Genomic DNA, 12694 nt, shown 5'->3' with positions numbered 1-12694 from the left:
TGAAGTTATAAAGAAGTGGTGCTCATCTGAATGGGTAGGAGGGGTGGAGCTGGGGTGGAGAGGTCAGGCTGTGCTGGCAGTGGCAGCAACAGTGATGGCAGTGGGACAGAGGTAAGCACAGACACCCATATTTAAGGGGAGGCAAGAATCATCTGGTGAGTACCCCCGGCTGCAGACCAGACCCATCAACATTGTAATTCCAATGCCTTGGATTGTGAGTCCCGGAGGGGGTGGGGATAATGGAGGAGACTCGCAGTCTCTCAGTGGAGAGTGAATGACAGGAATCCATCTTAGACCCCCACCCCCACAGAAAACACCACAGCATGGTAAGAAGGGTTGCCCGGTTGTGACGAGTGTATGGGGCTCTGCCCTCTATAGCGTAGAAGGTGTGACAGCCCCACCCAGGAAGCAAAGGTAAACACAAAATTGTAGGATGGCACAGGTCATGATAGAGATCCCAGTGTCGCAGCTGACCAGCCAGCAAATATCTAATCTAATGAAGCAGCAGATAGGAAATCTTTCTGAGGCACAGTTCAGAGCTTTGGTTATATGAATACTTACAGACCTGACAGCAGATCTTAAACAAGACAGGGAAGGAATGAAAACTAGTCCTGCTGAGATGAACAACAACACATACGAAACTAGTGAGGGAAAGAAAACCAGGGATCAAATCAACAAATTGGAACATAGGGAAGGAACAAACAGTCAACCAGTGCAGAAAGAGGAAACAAAAAGTGAGGAAAATGTGGAGAGGCTCAGAAACCTCTGGGACAGCTATAAGCGGGCCAACATCTAAATCATAGGGTTGCCAGAAGGTGAAGAAGAAGAACTAGAAATTGAAAAGTTATGTGAAAAAATAATGAAGCAGAACTTCCCTATCTTGGGGAAGGAAATAGGCTTACAGGTCCAGGAAGCACAGAGAGTTCCAAAAAAACTGGACCCAGGGAGAACCACACCAAGACACATTATAATCAAAATGTCAAAAATCAAGGATAAAGAGAGAATCTTAAAAGCAGCAAGAGAGAAGAAGAGAATCATGTACAAAGGGGCCCCACTAAGACTATCAGCTGATTTCTCAAAAGAAACTCTGTAGGCAAGAAGGGATTGGCAAGAAATGTTCAAAGGAATGAAAAGCAAAAACCTACAACCATGATTACTCTATCCAGCAGAGCTGTCATTCAGAATAGAAGGGCAGAGAAAGTGCTTCCAGGACAAAATAAAACTGGAGGAGTTCATCACATCCAAACCACTGTTATATGAAACGTTAAAAAAACTTGTTTAGGAGGAGGATCAAAACTATGAATATTAAAATGAAAACTGTATCACAACAACCAACAATAGAAGCTAGAAAATCAAAACAAAGACAAACTAAGTAGGCAATGAGAGTGGGAAAAGAATTATGGGTATGGGGAACATTATGGGGGGAGGTCAGTGGGGAGGGGAAAGAGGAGAAAGGGAGGGAGATGGTACAGGAATTAAGAAGCATAGTAGGAGGGAGTGGAGTAGACGGGAAGATGTTGAGAAGAACTATATGCACAACCAATGGGCATGGACTAAGGCGGGGGGACAACTGGAGGGAAGGGGGGGTCACTGGGTGGAGGGGAACAAAGGGAAAAGAAATTGGGACAACTGTAATATCATAATCAATAAAGCATATTAAAAAAAAACCTCCAAAAAAATATGTTCTTAATTCTTTGATTTGCCCAGTTGTTACATACTATGGTAGATAAAAACTTGTGTCCTGTTTTTTGTTTTTGTTTTTGTCTCTTCAGACATCATAATTGTGTTTCCATGTTATTATGAGAATTTTTTTGTTACTTTGAGGGACATGTGGATGTGTCACCCAGTTCCACTTTCCAGGGGAGGACTTGGTGCCCCAGCTGCTGCCTTTGGCTGCCACCTCTCAGGGTTTGCCTCAGCTATAGGGAGCCACTTTTACCAGGCTTGTGCCCTTCCCAGCACAGCCCACATCTAGGGACTGGCAGAGGCAGGTATAATGGCCCAGCAATTTCAGCCCAGTGGGGAAGAACTCTGGTGGGCCCTTTTGGCTCTGGAGCTCCCCAGGGAGTCAGCTGAGGCTGGACCTCTGTCTCTGGCCAGTCCTTGCTTCTCCTCTTATCTTCCATGGCTGTTCATTGAAGGGCACTTCCAGAATACAACCGGAATACACACAAAATTCCTTCTTACCATCTGCCTCCTACAGAGCATACCTTGTGTGCCCATAAATTCTAATTTTTGAAATCAGTACTGTTTACATATATGTAAAAATATTAGACTTTTGGTCAAGATGGAGGCATAGGTAAATATGCTTCTCCTCCTCACACAACTACAGAAAAAATTACAACTAGACCACAAAAAAAGATCACTCGGAACAGTCAAAAAATCAAGCCGTGTGGAAGTCTGACAACCAAGGATTTAAAGAAGCCACATTCATCCAGACGGGTGGGGGTGGGCAAGGAGACACAGAGACGGGCAGAGAGGCATAAAGATGCGATGTAGAGGGAGAGGCAGCGAAACAGGTGGTCCCACATTCACAGGTTGTAGATAAAAATTGGGAGGGATACCTCGGGAGCATGGGATCCCAGCCCCAGGGCGGACCACACAGCCCAGGGTTTCAGTGCCAGGAAGATAAATCCCCATAACTTATGGCTGTAAAAACAAGTGGGGGTTGGGGTGGTGGATTTTCAGGAGACTCCTCTTAAAGGGCCTGCACAAACTTAGGACTTACATACAGTTGATTCCCTTTTCATTTTGCTGATGTTTTCTTTCGCTGAGCAGAAACTTTTTAGCTTGATATAGCCCCATTTGTTTATTCTTTCCTTTATTTCCATTGCCCTAGGAGATATATTGAAGAAAATATTGCTGTGTGGGATATCTGAAATTTTCCTGCATATATTTTCCTCTAGAATTTTCATGATGTCATGGCTTACATTTAAGTCTTTGATCCATCTTGAGTTTATTCTGGTGTAAGGTATAAGTTGGTGGTCTAGTTTCATTTTTTCCCATGTACCTGTTCAGATCTCCCAACACCATTTGTTGAAGAGGCTATTTTTACTCCATTTTATGCTCCTGTCCCCTTTGTCAAATATTAATTGACCATAGAGATCTGGGTTTATTTCTGGGCTATCTATTGTGTTTCATTGATCTATATGTCTGTTCTTATACCAGTACCAGACTGTTTTAATTACAGTGGCCTTGTAATATAGTTTGATATCTGGTATTGTGGTTCTTTCTACTCTGTTCTTCTTTCTCAAGATTGCTGAGGCTATTTGGGGTAGTTTCTGGTTCCATATACTTTTTTGAAATATTTGTTCTAGATTTGTGAAATATGTCATTGGTATTTTAATAGGGATTGTATTGAACCTATAAATTGCTTTGGGTAGTATGGACATTTTAATGATGTTAATTCTTCCAATTCATGAACATGCTATATGCTTCATTTATTTGTGTCTTCCTTAATTTCTTTCTTCAGTGTTCTTTACTTTTCCAAGTACAGGTCTTTTATCTCCTTGATTAAGTTTATTCCTAGGTACTTTATTTTTCTTGTTGCTATAGTAAATGGGACTTTTCCTCTGATTTCTGTCTCTGGTATTTAATTGTTGGTGTACAAAAATGCCTTCAATTTCTGGATATTGACTTGTATCCCACTGTTTTCCTAAATTCACTTATTAGGTCGAGTAGTTTTTTGGTAGAGTCTTTAGGGTTTTCTGTGTACACTAGCATGTCATCTTCGAATAATGAGTTTTACTTCCTCCTTTCCAGTTTGGATGCCTTTTAATTTCTTTTTCTAGTCTGATTGCTGTGGCTTAAAAATTATTTTTGAAAGCAGGTTCTGCCAATATCATAGTGAATTGGTTTTTGTAGTGAAAATTTTGTCCTCCTATCATGTGAACAATGTTTGATCTTAACACTTGAAAATGTTTTATCTGAGGTTAATTCCAATCATGAAACCAGACTATACACATATGTATGTAAATGTACACATGCTGTATCTGAGGATATCCCATTAAGCAAACATGACAGCTTCTCCTTAAACCCTGGCACTTGATTCTTTCCAAGTATATGAGGGTGGATAATGTTCTAGCAAAGATATAGATTTTCTATATATGAACAGGTATTAACCCCATTCAGCTTGCTGAAATTATATTGCCATTACTCAAGCATTTTTAGAATTCTGTAAAAATTTGCCGCAGGAGACTAAGTCACATCTTTTTAAATGGAGATAGTCCGTTATAGCAAATCTTCCTCTCAGAGTATATTTAATCATTAGAAACACCCAAAAATCATTTGAAATCAGACCAAGCTTATTAACATTGTTTAGCAGGAGAAAAATTAAACATGAAAGAATCAAAATAAGTGAACCGAGTAGTACTTTTTTAAAAATTAAACTGTGAAAAAAGGAGAATTAACATTGAAGCAGAAATTGATGAATTAAGAAACAAAAACATAATTATTGATCAATTCCAAAAATATTTTTCAGAAAAAAATAGGAAGTAGAGAAATATCTGGCAAATCTATTTAATAAAAGAGAATATATACATAAAATTTATAAAGGAGAAAGGAGATATAACACATATAGAAAAGTTTGGTTTCTTTTATTATGTGAGAACACTATGTGTGGTTAACTGGTGTGTTCTCTGGGAATTCGAACACAGTCAGCAGGTGGGTTTTCCATACCTGCATGTGCATACCCACCTCTGTGACCCATTTGATATTTTTTTCCAGTCGGCCAGGCAGTTGTGGCATTTCCACTTCACTTGGTGTGGGCTGTTGATTTCTCTAAGCTTCCAAGAGTCATCCTTGCACCTGGGGACCTTCCTAGGGTGATAAACCTTTATCCTGGGAGAGTGTGTTCCCATTACCAATAAACTCTCCCTAATCCAAATTTAGTCTTCATAACTGTACTGGTATGTTTGAGCTGAATTTTTCCCTTTTGTGTGCAAAAAAGGTACTATAATGGTCTCTGAATAAGGACTATCCCAGTAAATGTTCCAGGATGAAGAAAGGTGAATGGAGCCCCAGCAGAGCTGCTTTCCAAAGACCTGCCATCTTGCAATAATGACAATATTCTTGACCCAATCTTAAAAATCAAGATTAAAAGGCTTATCTGGATTATTCCAAAATGTGTTTTGCTTTTGCATACATAAAATGTCACCTGATTTGTTCTTATATTCAGTGTTTATAAATACAAGAGTAATGGCTTAATTAGTATCTCTGCTAACTTAAATTACAGGTTTTATTGTAGAACATAACGCGTCTGTGGGGGAAATGGGAACTGAGGGAAGCAGTAAGTTCAAATGTTCCAGGTTTTGTAATAAAGTGCTGATTATTTTTATAGAGATTAACCAACTCCTTTTTAAAAACGAATTGTTTCATGCAATAATAGTACTATCTGGAATTCTCTTCCAAACCCCACATAGAAAAGTGAAAAGAAGAGTAGCACATTCTATCTATGGAGCACTTGTGTGCACAGCTGTACAGGCTGTGATTGTACAAGGGCACCAACATATCTAGGGGTGTGGTTCACATTGTAAACATGATTATTTGCATATTTATTAAGAAAAATTTCCAACAGATGGCAGTAAAGTGTCTTGCTTGAACAAAATCAGAATATTACAATTTCTGCCAAATGGAAGTATAAAGTGTCTTGAGGACAGTACACCTTTTTCCATGCACATAAAGATATCATATAGACTAGTGGTGGCAGTGCTTACTGTGTGCCAGGGCCTGTGCTCACTCACCCTTGCTTAATCCTCAGGATCCTATGAAATGGGTGCTATGAGGAACTTACAGAAAGCCAAAGAGTCAGGTTGTAGTAGTTTTGAGATTCTAATGTGGGTCTCTAACTCTAGAGTCTGTCCTCTTTTGCACTAGTGAAGATATTTCAGAGAACTATGGCCTGGGGATTTAAGGAGACTTGACTACAGAGCACCTTGCTGCCCTAATACTCAGTCCAGCCTGCCACCTGTTCTGCTGTGTGCTTACTGCAGTGCTGGATACCATTAGGGACTGAAGAGCAGGGCAGACATCAGTCATCCTAGGAGAAGGTCATAGTTGAGTTGGTAAAGAAAAAATGGGAGAATGATGACATTCTCTTAGGCTTTTTAACTACATACATTTGTATGATTTAAATTATACATGCTACAGAAATTCAAAAAAACAGAGAAGCCAACATAGGTTACAGTAGTTCTCAAAGGTCTGTCAATAGGTGAGTGGCTAAAACTACTATGGGACCTTAACACAATGGAATACTACTCAGCCATAAAAAAGAAGAAAATTTTACCCTTTGCAACAGTATGGACGGGCCTGAAGAACATTATGCTAAGTGAAATGAGCCAATCAAAGAAAGACAAATACCATAAAACTTCACTCATATGTGAAAACTAATGAACAAACTGAACTAACAAGGAAAGTGGTGTAGGAAACAAGGACATAGTGACTCCCAAACCAGTACAAAATCAGTAATAACAAAGGGCAAATGTAATTAAAGGATCTCTGAGAGGGGAGTTGACAGCACTGGCATATCTACAAATCACAATAGGGGCATTTAGATAACCATGTTAGATTGTAACTCCGGAGTAACCGGTAATGGAGAAACGGGGAAGGGGGAGCTAATTGCGTTAGGGCGGGGAAGCTAATCACTCACACTTTAGGGTGAGGAAGCTAATCACTTTAGGGTGGCAATTTTAGGGTGGGGAAGCTAAGACTATAAAACCAGCCATCTTTGTCTACTTGGTGCGCGCACATTTTCCTGGCTGTGAGGGTGCGCCCGGCTCTGCAGATTCGTGAATAAAGGCCTCGCTTTACTGGTCAAGTCCTGTGTCCCAGTTTTTATTGTGAGCGTTTCTCACAGTGGGGACAGACTCATAGATGGAGAGCAGGATGACAGCTATTGAAGGGGGGAGATTAGAGGGTGGAGGGATTGAACAAAAAGGAAAAAGGACTCATGGACATGGATAACAGTGTGGTGATTGCTGGGGATGGAGGTATAATGGGACTAAAAGGTAATATAAAAAAATACAATAAGGATTAAATTTTAAAAATAGTTCTCAAAGAATTGAAATTCTTTATATCAAAAATACGTTAAGTAAGCACCATTAGTAATGTATACATTTCATATTTTAGTATAAATTCTAGCAAGACTGCATTACCACAAATTCTATATGCATAGGAAAGGCTATAAAATGTTAAAAAATGAAAATTAAAAGAAAAAATAAAATATGTAAATATCTATATCAAATGACCTTGCAAAATGACATATTATTAGTATAATATTCCTGATCCAAGGTTATAAAACTGGTAAGCCATAAATAGCACTCAGTTTAAAATCTCTATAGTAAACACTAGTCAATCATTAATAAAAGCAAGCCATTTATACATATTTTATAGTGATCCCTAATCTATCATTGAGGAGACCTTTTCCCTAAACCCACTAAAATGAAAACAAAAACGTTAAAACTCCATCTTCTGTGAAACAAGCAAACTGCTATAACTTTTGCTTTTTATTTTTAAATAGCATGTATAACATTAATACACTTTTCTAAATTTTTTCTATCTGTACAAAACTCAAAAAGGAACTCGGAACTATATTAACAGTTAATGACAATTATTTTCTTGGTTGTGAGATTTCGAGTGCTATTTTTTCTTTTTAATTTATCCTTTCATATATCCTAAATTTTGTAAAAAACTTACTTTTACAAACAATAAAACTCACTGTTCTTTAAAGCAATTATCACTGAATATGTGTCCAATTTTATGGTCTACCAAGACCTTTTAAAAACAAAACATTACTAGCAAATCAAATTTTAAATTTACCCTTAAACAATGGGTAAATGCAATAGTTACAGTTAAGATTGTCATTTGATCTGTTTAATCTCTGAAACAGAGTAAGTACAAATCACTCTTTTCTAGATGGTGGTGTGCAAATAAGCCAGAGTATACACAAGCCTCAACATTTGCTAGCACCTAACTCAATCAAAGGGTTGGCGATTTGAAAACACAGCAACTACATCCTTTGTTCTTTTAAGGTCAGTTTCTAAACTTGACATCTTGGATGGGAGATAGCCTGACCCAGGAATTTAAGGTCAGGGTTTATGTTAAGCAGGACCTCAAATCAAGTTTAGAAACAGCAGATCTTTTAATGGTTCCTTTAAGGGGAGAGTTTGAGAGGAAAAGTTTAGAAAAATATGAGGTCATCATTTGTTTTTTATATTAAATGAAACATGCCTGTTTTGTATTCAATATCTTGTGCCTATTTTGCACACTGTGTCCAGGCAAATGTGTTGACATTAGAAAACTCCATGAGGGCAAGAAATGTAGCTTTTCTTTATCATAAATCATCTGGTATAACTCCACTTATTTAAGAGTATGGGGCCTGCTCTGTCCACTTGCTTGATTTTTGGCCCAAATGTATAATCTGTCATTGACTGTCATTGCCCATAAGTGACATATTGGATTGCACAGAACGGGACAGTTTACAAAATTGTTAACATGCATCATTGCAGATTATTTTCACAAGCATCTTATTAGTGAGCTGAGCAAGTATCATCACCCTTACTACTTAACAGATATGACTAGAACCCAGATTTTCAACATCTCTTTCAGGCATCACTGATAGGCATCTATATTTCCACAACAGGTGAACTAAATGAACAAAGGTCAACCAGTAGTAAGATTCAACCAATTCTATTCCTAAACTGAAGTCCTTAAAATAAATTGTTCAGCTAAACGAGATATCCTAATAATAGTTGAATTTTAAATAAATTGATGGGGGTGGAGGAGGGTGGACAGTGAAGAGAGGGTTGGTCTGCTCAGAGAATTAAAACTAACAAAATTCAAGCCAGGGGTGAAATATTAAAGAACATCAGCAGCAGGAGACACTTTTTATTTTAGCACAAATAGAAAAATTTTTTTGTTTTAAAAAGTCTCATAATAGACTTTAAAAAACCAAAATTTCATTTTCTTTTAAGTGTTTTATGTCAAGAAACATTTCATAGCATAAATTTTCCAAATTGCATATGATTAAATTGTAGCACCCATCCATACACTATGAAATATTTATTACTTTCGTAGTTTAGTACTATTTGATAGGTTATGAAATGGTGTGTGTGAAGTGAAAACCTTCAAGTACAATATAGAATGGCTAGAAATACATTATAAGAAATTCATAACATCGGAAGAGATTTTATCCTATATAGACCAGTTTCTTCATTACCAACATGGTCATTAAGAAAAAAAGGTCTTAATGTAAGGAAGATGAAAACTACCTTTATTTTCTGAGATTCTTAAAAGGTTCATAAGACAAGCAGACAGACAGGAGAGAAAAATGAAAGGTACAAATCTGGGACTAAAGATACTTTCTTATGCAATAAGTCAAAGAAATCACTGCAAGGAAACAAAATAGGCCCAAGGAAGTATTAAAAAGTAAAACTGCAAGCAATTCTAGGCTGTATAAGACAGAAAGAAATGGTATAATTGTGGGTAAAATGACGTTCTAAAAGATGCAAAAAGCCATATGCACTGATAGGAAATGATTATAGAGATGAATCCAGAAAATACCCAAAGTAAATGGGTAAGAAAGCCAGCCAGACTGGAAGCACTGTGGCAAAGGGGCTCCCTGATTATCATTCTTCTCTCCAGTCTTCCAAAGGGAGGTCACTGTAGGGACTGTCCCTTTAGATCAAAAGACACACACATGCCAACTAATCAGATTCCTAAATCTAATCACATATTCCCCAAGGTCAGAAACACAGTAAATAGGAAAAATGAAAAGGACAATTCTAATGCTATTTTTATTTAAAATTTCATTGAAACCCCCTCTCACTCCATTTTAGCTTCCTAAGTGAATAAAGATGCATGTAAAGTCTCAGCCTGATGGTGTTCTTTTCAAATATGTCTGTAATCTCTGAAAATGTGACTTTTGAAATTTGGGAAAGTGACTAGGACAAGGGAATAATGATGACCCGTTTTACATGCCTGTTTCCTTGTTTATTCATGAGCAAAGCTAGACTTAGAAACCTTTCAATGAAAGCAGAAAGCATGTCTGCAGTCCTATAATGCTTAATGCTGATTTCTGCCTTCTCCAGCTCCATGAAAGGTAAGAAACAGTTTAGGCAGGGTAAGAAAACAGCTTAGAAAACTTGAGATGAAAAGTTTCCTCTTTCAGCTATTTTCCTTCTATAACCTACTATGGAATTTGCAAGGCCAGTTTTCCTTGCCTGTGCCTGCAAAGAATTGGCCAAAACAACTGAGTTTTTGAATACCACCTTTTATCTGTCTAGTTGGAGATGTGGTGTGTGTGTGTGTGTGTGTGTGTAGTTTTTAATAGAACAATAACAAATGCCTTAAAGTTCTTGAATGTCTTTTTAAATCTACCTTTAGATTAAATCCTGTGTAAATGACCATGAAACATTTCTCATAAATTCAAGCCACTAATTTTTAAAGTATTACATAAATTTAGAAAATATTATCTAAAGGTATTTCACATTGAATAAATCTAGAATGTAATAATTCAGATATTTAGAAAGAGGTTTAACAACTTTTATTCATAACTACTCTGCTCTGAATCTGAGTAGAAAAATGTAACTTTGCTTAGTTAGTAGGTGGTTGATAGCTGTCCACTCTCTGCAAAAGTGTATCTGAATATCCAGGAGAATAATACCTGAAAAAGAAAAAAATTTTATTAGATACTGGTGAAAAGATTCAGCACAGTAAGCGCCAAAGATTCAATATGAGGTTATTATCTGAAATAATTCTATAAATGAGACCTCTGAATAATTATGCTCCACTAATGCTTTGTGCACAAGTTTAGAGACTATCAAGAAAAAGAACATGAACCCACAAGACTGTGCTAGACAAATAACAAAACATTTAAGGAATATCAAAGCAGTGACAAAAAAATGGGTATCTTAAATCCAGTGATAGTACTTTATTAAAGCGATTTTGTTTTTATTATATCAAGTGACTGAGGTTTCTTTAATGACCATAGCTAATAGATTATTTATCATAAGTTAGGCAACACTATCATTACTAATCAAGTTCTGCATCTTGATTGTCTTAGAGATTATTCTCAAGTTATATTTTAATCAGATCTGGTCACCCATAAAAACACATTTCTGGGAGCATACTTCATATTAAAGAGCTATTTCATAAGTGGTTTACAAGTATTCTATTACACAAATATAGGAAATTAATTTCATTTGTTTTAGGCATCTATAGTACTATAAATTTATATTTATAAATAGAACATTTTATGAAACATTTAGTCTAAAAGTATTAAATATGTCAGTTAATGCATGGTGGGATGCTTCATATACCATGGACAGAATTTACATGCATATAAAATTATGTCAAATAAAATTTGGTAGACATTCTAGAATAAATTACTTAAAAAAATCTAAAGTGTAATTTAAAAATTTCCAAAAACACTTAAAATAAGTAAGTCTCCTAAGGTGTTTTCTCCAGATTAAACCTAATGTTTGAGACTTGCTTTGTCCTTTGTCAGTTATCTTTATCCTCAGAAGGTTGATTTAAAAACTCATAATTGATAGTATACTAATTTCTTCCACAATTTGTCAAGTTACAGTGGACAAAACAGAGCTGCATTCTTCTTGATAGTGTGCTTGTACAGATAGTCATAGTTAAACAGGTATATACATATTGTATAAACATAAAAAGCTACTTTAAAGAATGTTTTCACTCTAAAGGCCTCCTACTCTGGAAAAAATTGTCCCTTCAACAGTGGACCTCTTGAAAATAGTCATACACTGGGGAATTCATAACTGTTGCTCTACGTTAGTCCCAAATTTTAAAGTAGTCTCAACTTCTTAGGCCTTATACAATACATATGTCAGACACAAGGTAGGTATTTGTTTATGTAAATGGCAAGGAATAGATTTTTTAAAAGAACCAAACTTTGAAAATTGTGCTGCTATTTGGTAGCTGTTAACCATATACTCCTCATAAAAGAACTAAAATGAACCTCCAAAAAAGAGGAAATTCCTTTTCTATGCCTGTCAACCACTGCTATCCCAGTTTACCTCTAAAGGGCCTTTAAGAGTATAAGTGAATTAACCTCACCCTAGACCGTGTAGAATTTGGGATATTATACAGTTACCACATCAGAAATGTGCCAAATGGAAGACTGTATGCATGCCTCCCTCCCCAAATTAAATGTTTCCTAAAAGCATCTTCCTCTCCCCAGTTTAGATGAGATCCAGAAGACAAAGGAGTTCCCAGAACACCTCTGGCTGTGGAGTGGACAAGAACTAGAACTTAGAGATTCTAACATCTGGTCCTAGGTCCCTTCTATCTCATACCAACTACCTTTATTAGAAATTTTTAAAGACTACTAAAATTAGAAGGCAATAGGAAGTAAATGTTTAGGCTAATAAGAGCAGAGAGATGTAACCATTGATAAGCTGTCTTATAAAGAATAATTAGTTCTGAAATAGTTATAAAGTGATTCTTGAGAATAGGATTGTAAAAACAAAACTATTTTAAGATTATATTTGCCTCTTCATAGAAAGACATTTCAAAGGTTTCTATAAAACACCATTTTATAGAACCTAATGCTTTAAAAAATATATCAGAAACTTGAAAAAGTTAGCTAACCAAAATTCTTCATGATAACTAGTCAATTTTTAAAATAAAATTCAAGATTACAGAATGTTAGAAGTTAAAAATTTACAATGAT

This window comes from Furipterus horrens, unplaced genomic scaffold (genome assembly GCF_987537825.1).
Source record: "Furipterus horrens unplaced genomic scaffold, mFurHor1.1.pri manual_scaffold_2, whole genome shotgun sequence".
NCBI classification, from domain to species: Eukaryota; Metazoa; Chordata; class Mammalia; order Chiroptera; family Furipteridae; genus Furipterus; species Furipterus horrens.
This window is presented reverse-complemented; position numbering follows the sequence as displayed.